Source organism: Nomascus leucogenys, chromosome 11 (genome assembly GCF_006542625.1).
Source record: "Nomascus leucogenys isolate Asia chromosome 11, Asia_NLE_v1, whole genome shotgun sequence".
In the NCBI taxonomy this organism is placed as follows: Eukaryota; Metazoa; Chordata; class Mammalia; order Primates; family Hylobatidae; genus Nomascus; species Nomascus leucogenys.
The window spans coordinates 10,520,985-10,544,190 of NC_044391.1; positions in this window are offsets into that span (position 1 = coordinate 10,520,985).

Sequence of the window (23,206 nt, forward strand, 5' to 3'; positions counted from 1 at the left end):
GTCTGCTCAAGGATTTATGAAGAAAAGAGGTACACATAAATAATCAAAAGAAAGTGAAAGAAATGCTTTGTTGCTTTGTAAAAGAAGTTACCAAAGAATAGTGGCGATCAAGCCAAAAAAAGAAAAGGAGTGAAGGATGAGAGCATTAGGGAGATAATGAAGCAGAGAGGACTGACAGAGAGAGGGACCCTCAAGTGGGTGGACCCACATTTCATCAGAAAGGGGGTGATGCAAACACCTCCCAGGAGGTGGGAGAAGGATTCGCTGGCTAAGGTATTGAAATTGACCTAGCAAAAGGCATCTCCCAAGATGACTTACAATTTCAAAGCACCATGGACAAAAAGTATGCCAATTTTATTAATTACAAAACCCTCGCATGAGACTTCTAGTTTTCTGCTTCAAGCAGAGATAACATATATAAATCTTTCTCTACAGAAAATTTTAAAAGGCATAGCCCACACCCACGAGGAAAAAGATGTCTAAACTGAAGCATTGATGGGGATGTAGAACAATGGAATTATTCCATTCATTGGAATACTCTTCATTCAAACAATGCTCTGTTGCTGGAAGTGAAAGCCAGTATACTCACTGTGGAATACCATCAGCATCTACTGAAGCTGAACCTTCATGCCTATCCTAGGACCCAATAATGTCACTCTTGAGCTTATATCCAACGGAATTGCATCCGTATGTTCAGAAGGTGTATTAGAATGCTCATAGCAGCACTATTCATAATAGGCTCCAAATACAAACCACATAACTTCCCATCTGCAGTACAATGGCTAAATAAACCATGGTACATTCACACCCTGAAACACTATACAGTGATGAGCACGGACAGTGTACAATTACATGCAAAGCTATGAATGAACCTCACACACATAAATATTTAAAGTAAAAAAAAGAGGCAAACTACACTCTGGAAAGTCAAGATGGTGACTACCCATGTCGGGAAAGAGAGGAGACCTGGAGGGGCCTGAGAGAGACTTCTTAGGTGGTTTGTCCATTCCTTTTTTTTTTTTTTTAATACTTTAGGTTTTAGGGTACATGTGCACAATGTGCAGGTTTGTTACATATGTATCCATGTGCCATGTCCATTCCTTTTATGGATATTATACTACAGTAAAAATTTTCAAAGAATGTATGACACATTCAAAAGCAAAATAAACGTCATCAAGAACCCAACATCGAATAGAAATACAAGGAGATCAGGAGAGGAGCAGCAGTGGGCATGAAAAAGTCACTGGAACTTGTGCAGCAATCTCCTGTTCACAACCTGTTTAAAGGGCAGGGGATCATTCTGGAAGTTCCAGTAGGAACCCTTAGGTTGGAGATCTTGGGTGCGTTCATATCCCTCCCTCCTGAGGTCCTTGTGTTAAGTCAATTCTAAGAAATAGGAAGGTGCATGCCTCTTGTCTTTTTCACTCAGCTCTGAGCATTGCACCTTACACGTGGAGGGGTCAGTGTAAATGTATGGTGAATAAATGATGAATAAGCAGGATTACATGGCTGTCTTTTTAAGGGTGTGTCCAGGTGTATTCCTCTAGCAGAAAACCCTGACACAAGGAATGCATGAGTTTATCTGGGAAACACCCCCAGGAGGTACCTGTAGGGGGTGAGGACGAAGAAGCCAGCACAGGGTGAATGAATGAACAGATTTCTACTAGGTAGATATTTTGCAATTAGAATGATCACGACACAGAATCAATTAAAAAGAAGAGAGAAATAATTAAATGCAGGACTTTACACACAGAAGGAGGAAAGGAAGGAAGAAAAAGGAACTCTAAAATTCAACTTTAAGAAACTCAACACCTAAGCAATAGCTAGCAGAGGGTCAGTGATCGAGAGGATCCAAGCACAATTTTTACTGCTGATTATTTAATAAGCACTAATGTGGCCACAGATAGGATATTTAAATTATATGTCATATTTTCTTGAAGTCGTTATCTAATGATGTCCCACTGGGGAGCTCATAGTAACAACACACCTCAGAACGGTCCCATCCAAGATGTGAAGAAGCTCCGGTATTGATCCTTAGCTTGTATTTGTGCTTAGCTAAAGGCTACTCCCAGAAGACTCCCTCCTGGCTCATTTGGAGACTCCATATATTTTGGAATTGGTTAGGGGGAGGGGGTATGCTGAGGGGAAGAGGGAGAGATACACCAAAAGTATCTGCTAAAGATGTCCATAAAATATTCTTATTGGAAACATAATTTTGTTTTCCTCCAATGACGGATATGGGCCATAACCGAGGACTGGAGAGATAAAAATGGGGCTGAAGAGCTGAAAGTAAAAATTGTGAGAATCTTAGGAGGAGGCAACTTGAAGACCCTCCTCCCTGGCCACTCTTTGATGTTTAAATCCCTCCTCCGTGCTGCTCACTCAATGAACACCCCCAAAGAAGCCTAACTGAAAAGCGTTGAGGAAAACAGCAACTGAACCTCACATGTCCCATAGCTCTCTTTCCATCTGTCCAGAGCCCCATACTTTTTTTTCTTTAGGCGGAGTCTGGCTCTCTCTCCGAGGCTGGAGTGCAGCGGCACGATCTCAGGTCAGTGCAACCTCCACCTCCCGTGTTCAAGCGATTCTCCTGCTCTAAGAAGGCACATGGCCTGCTTGGTCCATGTTCATACACGACTTACAACATGAGATGCTATAGTTTTCAACAGTGAAATATTGTACAAGTGTTGGCTGCCTGTCTTTGGTTTCCATCCCAGCATCAATTAGAGGCTGGAAAAAATGCGAGATTCATTTTGAAAACTCCCCCTCTGGAAAAGTCATTCAGATGCCAAATTTTAAGATCAGTGCTTAGAAGATCTAAGCCTCAGCTGCTTTAGAAGCAAAGACTCTCCAGCCCAGCTCTCACTCGACCCCGTTGGTCTCATCAGAATTCTCCCACCATGGCTGTTATTACTAATTTTATAATGACAGCGGAGCATTGACCTAAAATTTTGACAGTTCCTTGGTTAATCATTAAAATTAGTCTATCAGGGTGAAGAGATTTTCTACTGTTTCCATGCCATGTCATTTCAGGTAATAAGTGAGATGATGGAAAAGGATTTGAAATGTATTATAACCCCACGGAAAGCACTGAGACTGCTTGCATAGACTTTTTGAAATGCCAGAGAGGGCCAGAAACAAAACAAAAACAAAAATCTAGCTCCAAGCAAAGTTCCTTTGGATACACTTTCTAGAGAAGGCACTAAAAGCATGAAGACGTGGCAAGGAAGGTTAATTTAGAGATGCCCTTTTAGAACTGCTCCTTGGGAGAAAGCAGAGTCCTTGAACTACCATTTGGTTTATGGCATGGTAAAAACCTAAAGCTACCAAAGCTAAGACCAAGTTTTTGTTTTTAAAAGATGTATGACTATGAGTCTAAAGAAATGCACAGTACAAGGAATACCTGCCTAGTTAGACTTATTGTCAGGTCCTTAAGGTGACTGACTATACCTAAGTACCAAGAAGTATTATTGTTTTTCAGCTGCAATGGTGCCCAGCCTGGTAGTGAGCACATAACAGGTTCTCAATAAACTGTTAATAAGAGTAAATATTTTAAGGTGTTGTCCATGGGGCTACATTTTAAAATTTGTTTATCTGGAAATAATTTCAAACTTACAAAATTTGCAAAAGGAGCTACATCTCTTAAAAAGTTGAAAAAGTTTGCTGTAACTGGAAAACTGTGGTGTCAGCTAAAAAGCCCAGAGGTGCAGTTGTAAAGGCCTTGGGAAGAGGTGCTTTCTCACCCTAGAGTTGGAGCGCTTTGCTCTGTGGTGGGGAGGAAGTGGTTCAGAAGATGTGACTGGCCCTGACAGCCCACTTTGGTTTCTTTTTCTTCACGCCCCATCCACTGGGAGACTAAAAATAAGAGCATTCGAGCTATAAGCAACATCCCCTTTCTTTTACTTTTTCTTTTGTATTTAGCTTTTAGACTAGTTGAACAACATTTCCCTAGTGTCTATAAATCCCAGGGTTTCTGGAGGCTCTATAGACATTAAATCAGTTCCGCACAAAAGATCCGAAAAACGTGAGATAATGTGTGCAAGGAAGTTTCAATGTAGGTGGTCCCTCTTGGGTTTCTTCCTCCTCATTGCAACTGGATTCAAAGTTATTCAAATGAATGTTTTATTGTTGTTTTGTTTGATTTTGTTTTAACCCCAGTGTTCTCCCAGACTTTTGAACTTCCTTGTCTATTAAACATAACAGAGCAACTGAATGATGAGCTAAAACCCCTTTGGTCTTAGACATTTTTTTTTCACCTTTTTCCCTGGATGTCATGTTTTTTGTGTATTTTGCTTTGTTTTATAACTGACTTGTAGCTGGACACTGATGGAGGCAGGTAGTTGGGGGAAAGAACCCAAATGATAACACCTATGTCAATTTCATTGATGCCAGGGAAGCATGGACCAAAAAATAGATCCAAGATCAAGTCAGAGATTTTGCTGATGGCCATCTGTGGCAGATTGTATTTCCAAAGAGTCACAACAACATCTCCCACCCATAACTCTCTAATGATGTACCGGGACACTCCTCGCATTCAGATGTGTTCTCTATATTCCCTCCTCTTGAGTTAGGGCTTGTGACTATGGCAAAATGATGTTATGTGACCTCTGGGGTTATAAAAGCCTGGCGTTTTCATGGGACACTGGCTTAGAGCTCTAAGCTGCCAGGTCATCAATCTGACTGACCTGTCCTGAGGCAGCCATGCTTGGAGGAAGCCCAAAACAGCCCATGCAGGGAGATTTCCTGAGAGGCTCTGAGACTACACAAAGGGAGAAAGGGAGATCTGACAGCCACCAGCTGCTTAAGGCCCTGCTGTTACTGCTCCAGCCACCTTCTAACTGCAAGCACATGAGAAATCTGAGATAGAACCACCCGGCCAGGCCCTGTCCAAATTCTTGCCCCTCAGAATCCAAGAAAGATGATGAAATGATTGCTGTTGTTTTAAGTCACTAAGTTTTGGAATGATTTGTTATATAGCAATAGATATTCAGAATGCCACTTATATCCTTAAAAGATTTACAATCCCAAATTGAGGAAGAAATAGTAATAAATGAGACACCCATCTATCTATATAGATTCAGCTGACCCTTGAACAACATGAGTTTGAACTGTGCAGGTCCACATATTCATAGATTTTCTTCTGTCTTTGCCACCCCTGAGATAGCAAGACCAACCCTTCCTCTTCTTCCTCCTCCTCCTCCTCAGGCTACTCAACATGAAGGTGATGAGGATGAAAATCTTTACGATAATCTCTTCCACTTAATTAATAATAAATATATTTTCTCTTCCTTTAAATATTTTAATAACATTTTCTTTTCTTGGCTTACTTTATTCTAAGAATATAGCACACAATACATGTACAAAATATGTGTTAATTGAATGTTTATGTCCTCAGTAAGGCTTCTGGTCAACAGTAGGCTATTAGTAGTTAAGTTTTGGAGGAGTCAAAAGTTACACATAGATTTTTGACTGCACAGGGAGTCAGTCCCCCTAACCCCTACATTGTTCAAGGATCAACAGTATACATTTTCAGTGATAGTGTAATATATTTTCATATGAATGAGGTTTATCAACTTTGTGATTTTAGTTCATCTCAACTAACTTATTTGTTTCCAAATGCTTGGGTCACAAGGCCAATTTGGAAATATGAATCTAATCAATCTAAACTAGGTAGACCTAACTAAACAATCAGTTTGATTTTGGTGTGTAGGGAAGAAATTATTTTTATTCAGTCTCCCAGACACTCATGAACATGAAAACATGTTATACATGTTATACAATTGATTTTCAAAAGAAACTCTCCAGCCTTTAAGAGTCTGAAGTTTCAAAAGGGTAACTCTCTAGAGACCCAGTTTACTTAGTCACATGTACTTGACTCACCTCAATCTGTATTGTGCCATGTGAAAGAGAAGAGCTAATGTGTATTTAACATAGACTTAATGTTGAAAGAAGCCTTAGTGACATCACTGATAAAAATACAGCCCTTGAATATAGGGGAGCTAACTTCTTAAAAGCCAACTCCTGTAGCACATGGATTTTCACCTTCTTGAAGACTTCTTGGTATAAACTGCACCCCATTTGGGTAAGCTGTCACGTGCTTCGAGAAGAGGAGCATGTATCAGTTAGCTTTGGTTGTGTAACAAACCACCCTGAAATTTAGTGGCTTTAAAAAATAACCATTTTATTTAGTCCATGATTCTGTGTGTCAGTTGGGTGGTACTTCTGCCTGGGTTGGCATGGCTTATCTCTGCTGGGCTCTCATGTATCTGTGATCAGTTGGCATGTTGGCTGATGGCTGAGTGATCTGGGGGGCCACCCTCACTTGTCTAGCAGTTGGAAGTCTGTCAGTTGAATTGACAAGGGTGACCATCAACCATTGTACTTTGTTTCTTCTCCTTATCTTCTCTCATTTTCTTACAGGCTAGCTCAGGCCAGGTAACGTGAGGGTCTCAAGCTTATACATGCAGCACAGTAAAGCAAACTCCAACAAGTGCCTTTCAAGCCTTAGCTGACATCCCATTGGACAAAGCAAATCCCATTACTAATTCCAGATGCAAAGTGTGAAATAGGGACTCCACCTGTTAATGAGAGATATGGCAAAATCCCACTGGAAAGGGGTGTGCATTCAGGACTTGGGGGCCATTTTTGCAATTTGCTACAGGGATTTGCTTATAGTCATGTTGTAAACCTACAGCAAAAATCTGAGAATTGCAGCTTTCCTTCATTCACCAGGAGCTGTCAAGAGGACACAAGAAGCAAACAAACCAACCCAACCCCCCTTCCAGTTCTCTGACAGCCTGTCATTGTCCAAAGGGGGCCAGGATATTTAGTTCTGGACAGTTAGCTCTGAGACACAGAGCATAATATTTTTTTAAACACATAATGATACTGATTCAATATAACAGCTGTGAAATGATCATAAAAGGAGAAGTTAGAAAAACGCCCATCAGAAATAAGATTAGGGATGATGTTTCAGCTCTGCAGTTTTCACTGGGCTTTAGGAAAAGAAACACAGAACAAAAGGTTAGTTAACTTTCTCCCTCCTAATGAACATTATGAGGATAAATATTCTGTTCACATGTACCCCTCCGGCAGCCTGGTTAATTTGTTAAGCCCAACTGGACACATAAAGAGAGCCCATTTATCTTCATTAAACCCAATGAGAATGAATGGCAAACCACAGCATCATTACTCTGGCCTGATGCGTTTCGTCAAAGGGCCTGGAAAGCTCTTAAAACCCCAAATACTTTAAAGCTTGGCTGGATTAGTGTTTATTTATCTCTTGCAGTAAATATTGGCTGCTCTTACCTCCATCCATAGACTCTGGCAAGCCAAAACCTGCTTCCAAGTATACACAGCAGAGAAAGATACAAGTACACATGCACATATGAGCATGCATGTGCCAGTGTATGCACACACACACACATACACACACTAGCTCTACTACTTTCTAGCTGGATGACCCTAAGCTGGTTATTTAGCCTTGCTAAATCTCAGTATCCTCTTCTGTAAAACAAAATAATAACAAAACTCATAAGGTTATTGCAAAGGTAGGTTAATCTTTTTAAGTGATCGAAATAGTACCTGTCTCACACTAAGTATTATATAATTGTTACTGAATAAGCATGGCTACTAGGGTTGGCAGAAAACTGCCCAGGAGTAGCTTTTGTGACTCTCTAGGTTGCTTTGGAGCCCAAGTGACAAAGTATGGCTGAAAATTGGCAATGGGGCCTCTTCTGCACTGAGTCTTCACTAGCCTTGGAGTTGCCAAATCCTGAAAGCTGTTAAATCATTCCTTTTTGACAGGGACCTTGAAATGAGAGTGTGAGGGAAGGGCAAAGGCAGGGATGGAGAACCTCCAGGCAGCAGAGGAACAACAGTGATGATGATTGATCATGTGATGACAGCAGAAACCAATATGTGAGTACATGTGAGAGATCAACTGTGGACCTCCCAGAAATACTATCCTAGGGGTGACTTGATGATTGTTGGGGTTTGAAATCATCAAGAGGTATCTTCATTCACATGTTGGGATATTGGTGTTGACTTTCATCTGGGACCTTCTCCTTCATACTTCCTGTGTGCTTGACAGTAAGCATGAGCATCCAAAAGTGGCTTCTCCACTGGCCTGGGCTTCCTCACAACATGGCAGCCTTAGGGTATTCAAACATTCTTGGTGACAGCACTCCTAAAGCAAGTGCTCCAACTATCAAGTTGGAAACTGCATTGTCTTCATGACTCAGCCTCAGAAGGCACACAGCATCACTTCTACCACACTGGTTACTAATGAGACCTAAGTTCCTGCAATTCCAAAGGGAAAGTCATAGATTGTGCATCTTGATTGGTGACAGTTCAATGTCACATGGTAGATGAACGTGTGGGATGGGAGATATTCAATGTCACGTGGTAGATGGACATGTGGGATGGGAGATACTGTGGCAGCCAAAATGCAATCACCCACAGGGGTTATCAAGCTGGAAGATATTTACATTATATAAATAAATAATTTTTTTTTCATTTAAATGTGTTTAAACTTTTTATCAGTCTTCTCAGGCTGCCATCATAAAATATCACAGACTTGATGGCTTAAACAACAGAAATTTATTTCTCACAGTTCTGTAGGCTAGAAGTCCAAGGTCAAGGTGCTGGTAGGGTTGGGTTTCTAATAAGGGCTCTCTCCCTGGTTTGTAGATGATGCTTTTGCCCTGTGTCCTCACACAGCCTTTCCTTGATGTGTGCCTGTGGGAGGGAAGGAAGGGAGAAAGACTGGGAGCTCTCTGTGTTTCCTGTTACAAGGACACTAATTCTATCAGATAAGGGCCCTATCTTATGGCCCTATTTAACCTTAACTACTTCCTCAGAGGCCCTATCTCCAAATGCAGCCACACTAGGGGGTTAGGGCTTCAAATTATCAGGGGACATAAACGTTCAGTCTATCACATTCTTCTCCTGCTCCCCTGAAATTTATGTCCTTCTTGCCTGTAAAATGCATTCATTCATTCCAACAGCCCCCAAAGTCTTAACTCATTCCAGCAACTACTATAAAGTCTATAGTCCAAACTCTCACTTAACTATCATCTAAATCAGATATGGGTAAGACTCAAGGTACAAATCCTGAAGTGAAATTTCTTTCCAGCTGTGAATCTGTGAAACCAGACAAGTTATGTGCTTCTGAAAAACAATGGTAGACAGGCAAAGGATAGATATTCCCATTTCACAAGAGATAAATCAGAAGAAAGAAAGACGTGATGGGTCCCACGCATGTCCAAAACCTGGCAAGGCAAATTCAATTAGATTTTAGGGCTCAAGAATAATCCTCTTTGGCTTGATAGTCTTCCAGATCCACTGGGAAGGTGGTCTCACCATCTAGACTCATGGGGTAGAGGTTACACCCTTTGGGCTCTGCTGAGTGGGACTCCTGACCCCAACTCCCCACCCCCCAGACCCCACGTGCTGACTGCCTGGCCTGTGGAAACCTCAGCAGTGGCTCCACCCTTGGAAACCAAGGAGGCAGCCCTGATCGCGTCTGTGTCACCTTCAGGGTTACTCTTCCCTGTTCTTGAAGGACACAGTGCATATCACAAACATAGCTCTACTGGCCTGGCCTGTAGAGTCTAAGTCCAACAGCCTTCTTTTCTTTCATCCCATCTCCCTTCCCTTCTGTTCCAACTGCAGTGTTTCTGCTCTTATAATCCCACAATACCTTTATTGAGTATTGTCCAGCTACCCTCCTGATGTTCTCTTCTGAACATACATTCTCATTTTTTGCAATATGAACAGGCTGAGAATTTTCCAAACCTTAAATTCTGGTTATTTTCTTGCCATTATGTTCATGATTACTTATGTATTCACTAAGATAATGGAGGTATTCTCTCCAGCTTTCCTTTTTTTCTTTCTGTGCCTTCATGAAAATCACCTTTAATGTCAATATTTCTACCTTCGTAACAATCTAGACTTTTCCCAGCATGCACCTCAAAACTCCTCCAGCCTTTATCCATCACCCAGGTCCAAAGCGGCTTCCACACTTTTAGTTGTTTGTTACAGCAGCATCCCACTTCGCAGTACAAAAATCTTTGTAAGTCTGCTTGGGCTGCCATAACAAAATTCACAGGTTCCTGGATGAATTGAAAAACAGAACTTCGTTTCTCACAGTTCTGGAGTCTGGGAAGTCCAAGATCAAGATGTCAGCATGGTCAGTATCTAGTGAAGGCTCTCTTCCTGGCTTGTAGACAGCTGCCTTCTTGCTGTGTGCTCAAATGGCCTTTCTGTACACGTGCGTGCTCACACACACACATGGGGGGGGAGAGAGAGAGAGAGAGAGATCTGGTGTCTATTCTTATAAGGACATTAATCCTCTTGGATCTGGGCCCCACCCCGACAAACTCATTTATTTAACCTTAACTACTGCTTTAGAGGCCTCTTCTCCAAATATAAGCAGGGGAGGGTTTCAACATACGAATTTGGAGGAGACACCAACATTGAGTCCATAAAAAACTTTATCTAAATAAGTAAATGACCTACTTTGCCTGCACAATCTTTGTCTTTCTGTATGGCAATATTACAAAAGGCAATCTCAACATTATGCTGCCATTATGTGTTTTGTTATGGAATGGAAATAAGAACCAATGAGTTAATCATATTCTTTGAAGCATGACAATTCTATACAGTGAAAGGTTAACAAAACTGGGTACATTCGTAAAATTCTCTGATTAGTGAGAAAAATGAAAAAGAAACTATTGGGTCCTGTAGCCAGGAAAGATGCTGAATGGCTCACAGAACTGAAAGAAAGATCTACATGACTCGAGATCTCCAGGATAATAATTGGAGTCTCAGTCCTGTCAGCTTTCTCTTTCCCTGTCATCTCTCATCTCTGCTTGTCTCTCTCCTTAGAGGTTAGTCTTGTTGTCTCCTACTGAAGACATGAGACCTTCTCCATGAGACTGGAAAAATGACCAACACAGTAAGACAGAGCTTCTTTCTTCTGCTGTCAACATGTTAGTTCCAGAGAAGGACCCTGATGGGCTCTCTCGGGTCATATGACCAACCTTTGGACTTATTACTGAGGATAATGCTCTGTACTTAACCAGGGCATCACATGCTCACTGCTTGACAAAGGGGTCAGGATGTGTTGCATCTACTGAATACATTTCTAAAACTTTAAAAATACATGTGTATTCAAAAGCTTAGTCATAAAAATAAACAGTATCCCAAAGTTCTAAAAAAAATTAAAACGTTCCTAAGACTTTTCACATACTCCTGTTTTCCACAGGAATGTTGGTTGGAAAACACAGCTATTTTAACTATAAGAGCAGGCTAGTATTTCTGTCTGGCAAGGTTGGAAAACACCTACAGACATTGCTTAGTGCTGGCTGGAATTCACAGGCAAGCAAATTAAATGGTTCACAAGCTCTCAATTCCAGTACCTGGAATATTGGAGGATCCCTTGTCCTTTGAGAGTTGATTTTGGGTGTAACTGTAGCCCCTGCTTCTAGGGGCAAAGGTAACCCCTAACTCCAGCTATTATAGCTTGCTGCTGGACAACCGTGGAAAAACTTCCATGGTCATTAGCTGGCAATGAGAGGGGTAAAACTGGGAAATGATGGCAGCGCTAAAATAAACCTTGTTGCAACCTAAGGAAACCTAAAAGTAATTTTTCAAGGTTTTAGCAAAGTCACACATGTCTGTCCAAGCCTGGGTGATGAAGCAATGTCTCAATAACTAAGAGTCCTTCTGGAAGACAGGAGGAGACTGACTTCAGCTCAGTATTGTTTGGCTCAATCACATAAATTTGGTTTTAATCAGTACTATGGTCTAAATGCTGTGCCCATCTCTCAAGTTCATTTATTAAAGTCCTAACCTCCAAAGTGACAGTGTTAAGAGGTGGGGTCTTTGGGAGGTCATTGGGTCATGAGGGCAGAGCCCTCATTAATAGGACTAGTGCCCCTGTAAAAGAGAGACCCCTTGCTCCTTTCACCATGTGAGAACACAATGAGGAGAGAGCTGTCTATGAACCAGGGAGTGGCTCTCACCAGACACTGAATCTGCTGTGCCTTGGTCTTAGACTTCCCAGACCTGTGATCAATAAACTTACAACATTTGTAAGCCATGCAGTGTATGTGTTTAGTCATAGCAGCACAAACTGACCAAGACAATCAGCCACATCTTTTGAGAGCTATCTTGAAACCGGCAGACAGGAATACAGACAAGCGTAGGAGCTGGATCACTAGTGAGCACCTTGACCACTCCATAGCATCCCCTCTCCAGCATGTCGGCTTATCCCAGTGTCCGCAGTACAGTGATAACTGAACTTTGGACAGTGATGTTGGGGAAGAAACAACATACCTCGGCTCAGCTTCTCTAACTGTGGTGCTCAGGGAGGACTGACTTCCAAACCTGGCTGAATATTCAAAAGTGATTGACATGTCATCATCTGTGGTAGATTCCTTCCTAAGAAGATGGACACATCAATTCCTTTATGCCCATTATGCCCTTTGCAGTGTGATGTTGCCATCTCCTTACCAAGAAGTGGGGCCTATCTTCCTTTCCTTGAGCCTCAGCAGGCCCTGGGACTGCCACTGATCCAAAGAATGTGGCAGAAGGGAGGTTGTGGAACTTCTGTGTACAGGCCTTAAGAAACCTGGCAGCTTCCCTTTTTGTCTTCTGGACAGGTAAAGAAATCCAAGCCATCCTGCTGGAGAGGGAGGCCATGGGGGAAAAGAAGCTCTGGGGGAGAAGAGAGGCCATGCAGAAGAGAACTGAGGACCCCAGCCAAAAGCCAGCACCAAAGCACTAGACATGTGAGTGGGGCCATCTTGGCTTCTCCAGCCCCAGTGGAGATCCCAGCCAACACAGCATGGAGCAGAGAGGATCCATCTCCCCTTGCTTACCAACCCCACCCAAATCTCTGATCCACAGAATTGTGCACAATAAAATCGATACTGTTTAAACCTGCTGAGTTGTGGAGTGGCTGCATGTTAACAGAAAACTCATCCACCCTCTCTTCCCACTTGGAGGAATTAGTCCCACAAATGGGGAAGTACTGCCCAAATCTGGGACCGCCACAAGGATCAGAACATGTTTTGTGTCGTTTTCCCTAGGTTCAGAGCATTTCTCTCAGCAGACTAAAACCAAAACTAAATGAGTTGAGTTGCTTTTCTGTAGGGCTGGGCCACGCTCTTCAAATTCACAACTGTTTTATTTCGTGCTGAAAACTGTTCCAGTGGCCCTTTGGGGGTCAGTGAGCAGCCCCGGTTTCCTGAGAGCCACTGGGTGCTGTTTTAGCAACCCTGGGTCTCTTTGACCTTTATTGATCTTCTTACAGAGTTTGACAAATGGCTGTTGACAGAAAATGTTTAAAATATGAGATTCAGTCTCTCACTGGGTATACCTCTGCAACAAAGTTTCTGTTGGATATCAATGGGAACATTCAGGCCACTGAACTCAGAATCCTAATCATTTCCCATATCCATATCAACACCTACACTCTGAAAGTGATCAATTCTGCCCATTGGTCTCTATGGACTGAGGAGAACTTTCCAGCAGCTTAGGCGTGTCCTCTCATTATCAAGCGATCAATAAATCATTTGCCTAGGTGCATTTTATGGTTGCCCAATACACAACAGCATAATAAAAGTTTGAATTAGGTAATGCTCCTTTTTATTATCAGAAATGAATTACCTCATGGGGCCAGCAAATACACAACTGTAGCATGCCCTTCCACTAAGTGGAAAGCTTTTTCAATCAGCTTCCAACAAATGCAAAAGGCAAAAACAAAGTAATTGCCTTCCAAAATTGCCCCGTATCAACATTATAGGTTTACTTTATTGGGAGCATTGTTGCTCTTCATTTAATAATAAAAAATACCATAATTTCCATAGCAACCATGGCAAGCCATCAGAGTAATATTAAACATCAACTCTAAACTTGCAATGTTTATTCCTAGTCCAGAATAGAAGGGTTTCTGCAGGGCATGGTGAAATGTTCACACTGGAGGAAACATCTGTTTTTGTTCCTGGTAGACCCTGGAATGCTGGTAAAATAGCACACTATAATAATGAATATATGTAATGATACCAGCATCCATATTTGCTGTAAAAGGGTATATCATACCAAGTGGTGTCATATTCCGGTAACTTTAAAGTTCATGTTTCATTTTTAATTTTTAAACGAAATTCCTCACATAATAATTAAATGCCTACTGCATGCAAACGATGGTCTCCTGATTTCCTCAGTTTTTGGAGTCTGTTAAATAGGACGAAGATAGTCTGATACCCAGCCTGTGTGTCCCTCAAGGGTGAAGCCAGGTCTTCATCATTGCCCTGTCTCCAATGCCTGGCATTCAGTAGGCACTCAGTTAATGCTTACAAATGAACAAACACTTCTTGCTGACACAGAGGCAATGAAAGTGTAGGAAGTTTTCCTAGAGCAGGAGATCCATAAATTGAGTCTGAAAGGATGGGTAGAATTTAGTCCAGAAAGGGGAAATGAAAGGACACCCCAGGCAGAAACCAGCCAGGAAGGAGGCATGGACAGGAGAAGCTGGGAGTTGCGTGCTCTGATATTCTTGGGTTAGTTGAGGGTAACAATGAAGCCAGGTAGAGAGGTACTAGCCAGGTCCTGGATGACCACAGGGGAGTCCTGGGGGGTTTTAAGCAGAGAAGGGTCTCAATCAGTTTGCTGATTCATAAAGATTATTCAGTTTGGGGATGGAGATGGAAACATGGGAGGTACAGCTAGAGCGAAGGAGAAAACTTAGGAGGCCAGTGGGTTTGTCTGTGCTGACACCTCATGACTGCTCCTGCAGGTGCACCGCACAGGCTGACCTTGGCACTATTTCCATCCCATGGCCACTTGATCTCAATAAGATCAAACAAAACCACTCAGGGTCTTGAGACATCTCAAGTCCTGAATGCCGTGTTTAGAGACAGCACATCGTTTCAGAATACAGTGGCATGCTCTACTCCCCACTCCCCTCCTATCCTCCTATTAAGAGGGCACAGCTGAGTGATTGCTCAGGGTGGACAAAAGTGATGAAATGTCACCATCTCTTTATTAGCTTCAAAACATTTCTTAGGATAACCCTTCCTTGGAGTTCAAGGAGTCCCTCCCATCTTCAGCCAACGTTGGGAGGACAAATCTTAAATGGTTGCATTTGCCGAAAACTTGCTTTACACCTAATGGAAAAAGGCCATATCATTCCTTGATGATTACCATTACAGATGGATCCAAAGACCGCAGGCGTTCAGGTTCACAGACTTTCCCAACCACAGCACACCACGAACCCACTTGAGTGCCAGGCATTGTTTTCAAGGTGCTTTCAAGAGCACTGGGTAGGTTTTGGAAAAGAAAAGCCCAAATCTTATGCTATTTTGTAAGCATCAGAAACTGCTTACCTAATGCAGGCCCCTCCTAGACTGGTCTGTGAAAATAATGGGATATTTCAGAAGAAATAGTTAAGAAATCAGAATTACTCAGAGTAGATGAGAAAAATGTCAGCAAGGACTCACGGACTCCTCTGAACCCAGGTGGTTGATCCATACAGAAAATGGAGCCTAAGTGGTTTGCCAGCTCTGTCCGAAGCCCAGAAAAAGAAACATGCTTGCTTTTTATCAAGAGAGTTTAATTTGGACAGAGGAAATTTTACTGATTTAACAACTGAGGGGTTGCTAGGGACTGAAGTGGATTATGAAAAAACTGCCTTCAAATTCATTCCTCAGCAAATACTAAGCACCCACTGTGTGCTGAGTGCTGTTCTGTGCTGCATAAATTTACTGATGAATAAAACAAAGATTCCTGCCTAACTGGAGCTTACAGTCCATCATGGGGACTAAGGGAGAACGACCAATGAGGCTTGATTACTGAGAGTTGCCTGAGCCACATGGTTAAAATATAGTGGGGGCGCAGTGGATATAGTACAGTGTAGGGACAGCGGAGTAGGTACATTCCAGTGTGGGAGCAGTGAGCACAGTGCAGGGGTGGGTACAGTGATGTGTAGGAACAGTGCTCTGTGGGACAGTGGGTACAGCGTAGCATAGTGAGGGTGCATCACAGTGCTGTGCGGGTACTGTGCAGGGTGTGGACAGTGCAGTGTGGATACATGACTGTGTGGGTATAGTACAGTATGAGTACAGCACAGCATATGGACAGTGCAGTGTGGATGCACTGACTACAGCACAGTATGAGTACAGTGCAGCATGGGTACAGAGCAGTATGGATGCAGTGTAGTGTGTGGACAGTGCAGAGTGTGTACTGTGCAGTGTGTGGACAGAGCAGTGTGGATACATTGCAGTGTGAGTGCAGTAAAGTTTAGGCACAGCACAGTGTGTTTACAGTGCAGTGTGTGTACAGCGCAGTATGTGTGTGCAGTGCAATGTGTGTACTGTGCAGTGTGTGTGCTGTGCAGTGTGTGTGCTGTGCAGTGTGTGTGTACAGTACAGTATGTGGGCAATGCAGTGTGTGCATACAGTGCAGCATGTGTCCAGTGCAGTGTGTGTAGTGCAGTGCGTCTATAGTACAGTGTGTGTGCTGTGCAGTGTTTGTACAGTGCAGTGTGTGTAAGTACAGTGTGTTTACAGTACAGTGTGTGTGAAGTGCAGTGTGTATGCTGTGCAGTGTTTGTGCGGTGCTGTGTGTGTAGAGTACAGTGTGTGCACAGTGTAGTGTGTGCACAGAATAGTGTGTGTGCAGTGCAGTGTGTGTACTGTGCAGTGTGTGTGCAGTGCAGTGTGTGTACTATGCAGCATGTGTGTTGTGCAGTATGGGTATAGTGCAGTGTGTGTGCTGTGCAGCATGGGTATAGTGCAGGTGTGTACCGTGCAGTGTGTGTGCTGTGCAGCATGGGTATAGTGCAGTGTGTGTACCGTGCAGTGTGTGTGCTGTGCAGCATGGTATAGTGCAGTGTGTGTACCGTGCAGTGTGTGTGCTGTGCAGCATGGGTATAGTGCAGTGTGGGTACAGTGGGTACAGTCAGGTAAATGCATCACTTTGAGGAGGGCAGGGTTTTCACTTGGGAGAGACTGCTGTGTGAGTAAAGGGTCTGGCTGGGCTAACAGGTATTCCTAGGAGGCTCCAGCAGAGATTTTGCATTTAGACAAGAACAGGACATGAAGAATTCTGCAGCCCATGCCAGGGAGTCTGCCCTGAATCCCGGAGAGGAACAGAAACATCTACTTCTGTAGACTGTGGACAAATCAATGAAATCCCTAGTTGCTCACTGCTTGCTGCTTAGCTGAGACTAGCTCAGTACTGGGGGAGAGCCTTATCTAATAATCAGAACCTGTTAGACACTTGGTCCTCAAATCCCTCGTCTCCAGTATGAATCAAAACTCCTGGCTCTGCCTTTCCCTGGATGTCTAACAATTGCTTCGCCCAGGCTCTTAGAGAGCTTGAGGGAGGCCCTATCTCAGCAGGGGCAGTTTATCCACATCCCTGCTAATCCACCCGACAAGTGATTGGATTAAGCCTTCTTCACATTCAGCATCTCAAAACAGAAGCCTGGTTTTAAGGGCACAGTGGATAACAGAAGCACAGTGTGGCTTAGAAATTCTCCAACTTGCAATCCTCAGTCCTCAAGGTGATGCGGTTTATAGCCAGGGCTCCCTGCTTTGTGATCTCCTTGGAGCAGACACAGTAGCTGCATAAGACTGAGTTCTTCCCCAGCTAGCGCTGGCAGTCCGGCCTCTGCTGAACCTCCCAGCTGTTTATACTGCAAAGGAATAACAGAGCTGGGTCAGGCTCTACTGGGGTTTCCAAGGATGGTCAAGAAGCAACTATATTCACCTCACCCTCCTGGCTGGGCTCAGTAACACTGATTTCCATCCCTTGCTTCTTGATGTCAGAGGTGGGGGACAGTCCCCGGAAGATCAGCGCTTCTATTCTTCACAATCATAAACCCCCTTATATTCTTCACAGATTCCCAAAGGGATGTATGGGGTGGCATTATTTTCCTCTCATACACATTCACCTAATGTAAGGCCCCTCAAGGAATCTCCCAACCCCTGAGGTTCTTCATTATTTTCTTTTACAGTAACCAGGACATGCTCCCATTTGGAAGTAAAAAAAAAAAAATGTAATTTCAAATAATAGCAAATACCAAAAGATGATATAAAGAATACAGCAATGAAGCACATGGCTTCATTTTATCCCTCTACAATGTGGTGACACAGTCACAGATGAAGATAAAATAGTTCAGGGGTCAGCAACCTTTTTCTATAAAGGGGCAGGGATGAAATATTTTAAGCTTTGTGAGCCAGAAGTTCTCTGTTGAAACTACTCCACTCTGCCATTATAGCGTAAAAACGCCATAGACAATATATAAATAGGGTGTAGCTGTGATCCTGTAAATGTTTATTTATGAAAACAGGTGGTAGGCCATGTGTGGCTTGCAAGCAGTAGTTGGCCAAGCAACAGCTTGAAGTACTACAGAGAGACAGAGTGGGGTAAAAAAGAGGACAAAGCCTTCAGGAACGGCAAAATTTAAAGCATTAAAAGGAGTACAGAACGGTGAAAGCCTGATTATAGTGGGCTAAAGAGTCACAAATATATATATATATATATGCATATGTACAGGTACATACATACACACATAAAATATGTGTGTATACATACATAAAATATGTGTGTATACATACATAAAATATGTGTGTATACATACATAAAATATGTGTGTATACATACATAAAATATGTGTGTATACATACATATATGTATAGATATGTATGTGCACATATGCACACACATATATTTCTTTCCATGTGCTTTTATGTACAGATCATACATATGCACTTCAGGATTTCCATTTCTTGTAGTTAAAAAGATTGTGTATATTGAATTTCTGTTTCTTTCTTTTTCCTATTGAAAAAGCAATTCTGGATGAAATAATGCATCTCCGACCTGCATAGGGAGGATGAAATCTTCAGAAGAACATGGAAACAAGAGTGAAAGGAGGCGCCCTGAGTATTTACATCAACCATGGAAAACAATGAGATTTCTCTTTGTCAGCTGCATGGTACCCAGGGAAAGAGAGATAAAGCCCCAGCCCAAGCAACGTAGGAAACCGAAGAGAAGGCCCCCACTGTGTTAATTACATGCCAATAACCTTAGGTGCTCCACTGCTGAAAGGACACACAAGACTCAGTTTATACTCAAAGAACAGCTTTATCAGAAAGAACCAGCACAGCAGCAGAAGCAGAAGGACGTGAATTGAAGGGGCCAGGAGACCACAGGCCACAGCTGCTTTGTCTTACCACAGCTGGGTCTTACAGGAGAGCTTGGTCTCCAGGTTTCTAGCAAGCACTGGTGTGTGTGAGTGTGTGTGTGTCCATGGGCCTTGTGTGTATATGTTTATGTGTGTAAAGCACCTTGGTACCAGGAAGCCTGTTCATGGTGCGGTCTCTCATAGACACCTTCTAGCTATGTGACCAGCCTTAACCATTAAAACCCATGCCCCATCTCCAGCCTCCACCAAAACCAGGAACAAATCAGAAACACAAATATTATTGCTAAACAATGCTGGCAGACTGCCACCTTCTGCTCTGAAACAACTCACTGATCTATAATTACAGAGTGCTGTTTATCTTTAGTGAACCCACTCCAAAACCTTGGCCAAGGGTCAGAAGCTCAGGAAATAAGCATGTGTCTGTACAGGCCAGTGGGTGAACCCCTGCTACTCGCCACATCAAACTGGGGATCCTGGGTGTCCGGAATACCTGTGTGGTCCAAGAGACCTCAAGAGCTAATTTGACTTAATGTGGTCCCAAATCGGTAGTGCCCAGGTAACAGGCAGAAACAAACAAATCCTCTATGGACAAACTCAACTTCAACCAGGGCCTCAAAGGACTCACACAGATAAAGTTCTAGGGAAAATGGGCAGCTCACAGACAAGCTGCCACAAGCAGAGACAGCAGAGAGCGGGCCCAGAACCACGAAATCTTTTTTTTTTTTTTTTTTTTTTTTTTGAGACGGAGTCTCGCTTTCTCACCCAGGCTGGAGTGCAGTGGCGCAATCTCGGCTCACTGCAAGCTCCGCCTCCCGGGTTCATGCCATTCTCCTGCCTCAGCCTCTCCGAGTAGCTGGGACTACAGGCGCCCGCCACCACGCCCGGCTAATTTTTTTTGTATTTTTAGTAGAGACGGGGTTTCACCGTGGTCTCGATCTTCTGACCTCGTGATCCGCCCGCCTCGGCCTCCCAAAGTGCTGGGATTACAAGCGTGAGCCACCGCGCCCGGCCAGAACCACGAAATCTTCAGATATTGCAGTTGTCAGCCTCACAGTGTAAAATAACTATTGTTCATGTTTAAAGAAATAAGAGAAATTTGAACATACAAAAAAGGAATCAGATACTGTAAGGAATGGTCAAAATGATTTTAAAAAACAAATAAAACTTCCCAAAATGAAAACTATGATATAGTCAATGTGTCATTTAGCAAAGGGGATATATTCTGAGAAACACATTGTTAGGTGATTTTCACATTGTGCAAACCTCATAGCATACACTTACACAAATCTAGATGGGGTAGCCGACTACACACCTAGACTCTATAGTACAGCCTACTGCTCCTAGGCTACAAACCTGTGCAGCAGGTTACTGTACTGAATACTGTAGGCAATGATAACACAAGGGTAAGTACTTGTGTATCTAAACAGAGAAAATGTACAACAAAAATACAGTATCATAATTTTATGGGACCATTGCTGAATACGTGTTTCATCGCTGACTGAAATGTCATTATGCTGCACATGACTATATTTGAAATGTTTTAAAATGAATTAAACAAAAGCTCTAACACATCCAAAAAAAGAGAACAAGTGAAGAGATAGAATGAAATTGTTCATTATTCAGCCCAAAGGTACAAAGAGATGAACCAAATAGAGGAGGGAGGTTCTCTGGGCCAGTGAATGATAAAGCCGGGACCCACTCCAGCTGTTGCCTCCAGGTTGGCCCAGCTTGCTAGATCTTCTGTTTTTTGTTTTGTTTTGTTGGTCTTAATGAGAAAACAGAAATATGGCTTTTTCTGTGAAATCTCGATGGTTAAATGTTGGAAACTAACTCAACTGAAACAAACAGGTGGGTCTGTAGGCATGACCAGCCAGTCTGTGACCTTGGCTTTACGGTGCCGAGGACAGCAAGGAAGAGGTCAAACTCTGAGAAGACAGAGGTAAACAGTGGCAGGAGGTCATCACAGGCCAGGAGGGATGTGGCTCCAGGTCCATGTGGAATGGAGTGAGCCATGGACATTAAGGGTAACTGCTTTTCCTCTGACAGGAGGGACAGAGGTGCACAGAGGTGGAAGTTAGTTTGGTGTATCCCAATCAGCTTGAGGAGGTTACCAAGACCCTGATATTCTATGAACAAACTGCTCTTGACCTTTATGCCAAGGACATTCTAGTCAAAGAGTTTCTATAAAGGCAAACTGAATCTTCATTCACAGCACTAGGTCAGTAAACATTCTAATTAAATAAAACACTGGCACGCTGGACATCACAGCTGTTGGAAAAAAAAAATCTCAGAAACATAGTTTCTCCTGCTGCCAGGCAGGAGATTAATTTTGTTTAACAAAAATTAAGCAAAGGGAAATTATCCCTAAATATTCACCAAGGATGAAGAGATATTCTGGAGCAATGTAACAAGGAAATACCTTTCATGATGCTGATTTCTGAAGGAAGACTCCCAACAGTTTAAGAAGTGAGAGAACAAGCAAGTGGCAAGCAAAGTAAGAAGAAAGAAGGGGGTAAAGGGAAGAGAATAGAGAAAATACCACTGGATGTTTTGAAAGCCACTATAAAGCAGCAAGGTGGATTCTGAGTCACAAGTAAAAAATGACATTGTTCACTGAGGTCCTCAAGAATTTCCAGACAACCTGGCATAACAGCGGAAACCAGGAGTCTGTGTTTTCAGGCCTTTGTGGACTGTCTCCTTGCTGCTTTCCGTATGTAGAGAACTGAGTCTAGGGGCCAAAAATAAGAGCTCAACAAAGGTGATTTCTCTTTTCAGCCTAGACGTGCCTACATATGGATGTTTTTTTGTTTTTTGTTTTTTGTTCTTAGGATGTTTTTGTACTCGTTCTTGACAGTTAATAACCTCCCTTTTCTGTTGCTTCAAAGAACCAACACTCCATACAAAGAGGCTGTGTGCTGTGCTACAGTCTTAAACTTAAGATGGGAGGGCATATTTGATTAAGATCTATGTAAGTTCCACCCACCAATAGATTGAATTTTCCTTTGCTTTGAAAATACAGTTTGCTGGCCAGGCGCGGTGGCTCACGCCTGTAATCCCAGCACTTTGGGAGGCAGAGGCAGGCGGATCACGAGGTCAGGAGATTGAGATCATCCTGGCTAACACGGTGAAACCCTGTCTCTACTAAAAATACAAAAAATTAGCCAGGCGTGGTGGCGGGCCCCTGTAGTCCCAGCTAGTCAGGAGGCTGAGGCAGGAGAATGGTGAGAACCTGGGAGGCGGAGCTTGCAGTGAGCCAAGATCGTGCCACTGCACTCCAGCCTGGGCGATAGAGCGAGACTCTGTCTCAAAAAAAAAAAAAAAAAAAGAAAAGAAAAGAAAATACAGTTTGCCTCTGTCTGTGTTTGTGTTTCTACAAGCAGCAAAGTCTTCACTTGTTTTCAATCACCATTTTATATTTAAGCTTTCTCATTCTAAATTCCTCTTTGGAAAAGTAGTGTCTCCTCCAACAGATACCGGCATTTATATTAAAAAAAATCAAAAAATAACTTTTTTTGTGCCTTGTGTTCTGTATGTGAGATGTTTTCAAGAGCATCACTAAGCCAAGGTCCAATTCTTGCAATTTATCTTGAATATTGCCTTGGCTACAGCTTTGAATTATATTTTGCCTGCAAAATTATTAGCCAGCTTTCTCTAAAATCCAAATATATGTAAGTAGTATTTTTAACACATTTAAACAGTGTATAATATGGAAATCATTTTCATGTTAATCTCTCTGTCACATTAAGACAAAAAATGTAGATGGCCTTTTTCCCCCTCTGAGAAGTCTTGTTACTGAACTTTTCAGAGGGACACTTCCTGAGCCTTTCTGTGCATAGGAACTAGGTGGGGAGCTCATTAAAATGCAGAGTCTGATTCAGTAGGTCTAGGGTAGAGCAAAGATTCTGCATTTCTAACAAACTCCCAGGTGAGACCAATGCTACTGGTTCAAGAACCACATTTGGAGAAGCAAAGAGACCAAAGCAGTGGTTC